Raw genomic sequence first — 2,794 nt, 5'->3', positions numbered from 1 at the left:
TGCTCGTTCCCTAGTACTCTCGTATGGCGGGGGTGCCGTTGGCCTTTGGGTTGTAGTAGTTGTCGGGGGAGGCACATAAGTGGGGTCGCTGTACCCCTCTGCGGGCACTGGCTTGTTTAGTATTGGGTATAAACTTATTATCTCTATTGGTGGCTCTTCGTTTGGCAATGCTTTATCATCCTTGGGTATCATTAGTGGATTGTCAGTGGTAGATGGTAGATCAGGATTTACTTCTCTTGCCTTAGGCGGCGGTATCTCTTCAAACAGCCTCCAGAGATCTAATATTTCTCTCCTATTATGCAACTGCTTCCCCTTGTATTTCAAACAAATACATGTGGCTACCATATCTAGAACACTCTTGTCAAATGATCCCCCTTCGGGCCATATCTGGGGCAACCCCTCTCCCTTTAACTCTGTGATCCATTGGTCATGATATTTCTTAATCCGCTCTGCATACCCAGGTAGGTTCTTGCAAATATGTGATAAGGGTGATTCTGCCCCCATACTTTGTGCCCTCCCAGTACTTGTGTATCTCTATGTATCTCAATATCTCAATATAAACGTATCACCATGTGAGTCCTTGTATTTTATGTCTTACTCAATCGCGGGGGCCTTCGTATTCCTTTCCCCCCCGCCTACACCCCATAAGAATGGCTGCACACAGCCTCTATTCTATTCTCTTTGGGGGAGGGGCACGTACAATAGTAAACCAAATTGTAATCTCAACAATATTATCCCAGAAATCAGATAGGTACACACTCACTTCACCTTATTACTCTTGTCTTTATAATGTTTGTCTGACCACACTTACCATAACCACTCAATGGCTATACATTTATGATCATTTTTACACTCCCATCACACCAAATTATCTCCCAACGCATACCATGTGCACACACCCCTCTGTAACACTCTATTCACAGTTCGATTTGCCCTCCCTTTCCTCCCTGGCCAGCTGTCCCTGTCCGTCTTATTCAGATATATATATATATATATATATATATATATATATATGTTTGATCTTCAGTTTTACAGTAAAAACTCTCTGTCTCTTACTTTATCTCTTTGGATTTGTACTAACCCACTTTTATTTTTTCCCGTAACCCTAAAGAAAAGAATAGAAAGCATAGCAGTCACTAATATATTCTCTGTGTCTCCCTTTGCCAGACACTTTTATCTTATTTTCCACTTCTTCATATATTCCCAGTACTAGTCAAGATAGCACTATGCGGCGCCGCCTTCCACCCCCTTTCGGAGCTAGGTTCCCGTCACTTTTTATCTCTTAATCACCTCTTAATCCTAATGGCCATATGCACAGAAAAAGCAAAGAAAGTTTAAGATGGTCCTTAGTAGACCCAATGTGCCCCTTTTTACCCCGCCTCGTTCCCTGTCCTAAATTTCCTCCTCTACTCCCTTTATGGACGCTCGAACTCAATACTCACGTGCCCGTCTTGAACCGAGAGTCTCCGAAACTGGGTCCGTCCAGGCAGTGCTGCCGTATGCTCAACAGTCAGCCCCGGCTCCGGCGAGCGGTACTCAAAGGGGATTTTTCAACCGGGATCCCGTACCCTCTCTCTGTTGAGTGCGCACTTCTGAGTGTACCGGTCGCCGTTGGCGGGTAGCCTCCCGGAGCCGGCGCACCGTGCGTATCCCTTTTCGACCGGAGATTTTCATGCCAAAGGGGACGGTAGGGATATGTTGGGAGAAAAATAATAATCACGCTTTCGGGGTCACCACTGAAGGCAAGCGCCCCCAACCAGCACGATCCTCCCCGCAATGAGAGACAATGATGGACTCTCCCAGAATGGGAATAAGGCCAAGACAAGTGCGGGTGAGCGTAAATAGGAGTTTATCAATCAGAATAGGGCATGCAAAGAACTCTGCAAACTCCGAGAGCGCTCTGTCTGACAATAGCAAAGACAGGCGTATATATTTACAAAAAACGTCATCAGAACCTACACACTATAGGGGGCACAAGTTCAATGGGATTGGGTGGCGACGACTAGCTATAGGTGCTGCTGCGATGTGGTTGGCCTTGGCTGGAGGACGTCACTGGTCAGCCTCGTGGGTTGGGCTGGGCCTGGCAGGGCTGCTGGGTTCATCCGGGCGGTGTCGTCGTGCCACTGCGGCCAGTGTCAGAGATGAATATCTTTTCCTGACTTATGTGCCCTAGGCCATGCACACCGCAGTCATTCGGTTATTGCAATATTATCTTCTTTAGTAAATCTTTCAATAGGTTATTCTACAGGTTAATGCAACACAGGAGGAATGCACCTTGAGAGGGGTTTAACGGTGATTCGTCAGTACATGGTTACCAGTGTCCTGTTGACCGGGTACCATAGGTCGTGGGGCTAGGTCTCAGGGCATGGGACAGGCGGCACATGTCTTTTGTCTTGTTAGAAGTCGTTATGAATGTGCTGCTGGATGTTGCCATAGTATTGGGTGTCCTAATTTTACAGGGGCCATAAACCTAAGGCGATCCGGTGGGTTGTGGGGTTTAAGAGAGGGCGCCTTGGATTTGTGTATTCAGGCGGAGGTTTACTACTGGGCTGTAAATAATGCAGGTGGTGGGCCGTGGCCTTGAGTGCTGCAGAGGGGACTACAAATCTTTGAAGCGGCTCCAGCCTAGTTAGTGGAGGTGGAGCAGTGCGGCGCGGGCCTCTGCTCCATCGTCTGGCAGGCTCCACTGGGTGGGAGGGGGAATGGCCTTGCATAGACTCACAAAGGCATTTTCCTTGTGTGTTGCCGATTTGAGGTGAAAGCATCATAAACATTCAAATAACATACAATATTA

Source organism: Ambystoma mexicanum, chromosome 4p (genome assembly GCF_040938575.1).
Source record: "Ambystoma mexicanum isolate Mex_15411 chromosome 4p, UKY_AmexF1_1, whole genome shotgun sequence".
In the NCBI taxonomy this organism is placed as follows: Eukaryota; Metazoa; Chordata; class Amphibia; order Caudata; family Ambystomatidae; genus Ambystoma; species Ambystoma mexicanum.
Note: the sequence above shows the minus strand (reverse complement) of the source record.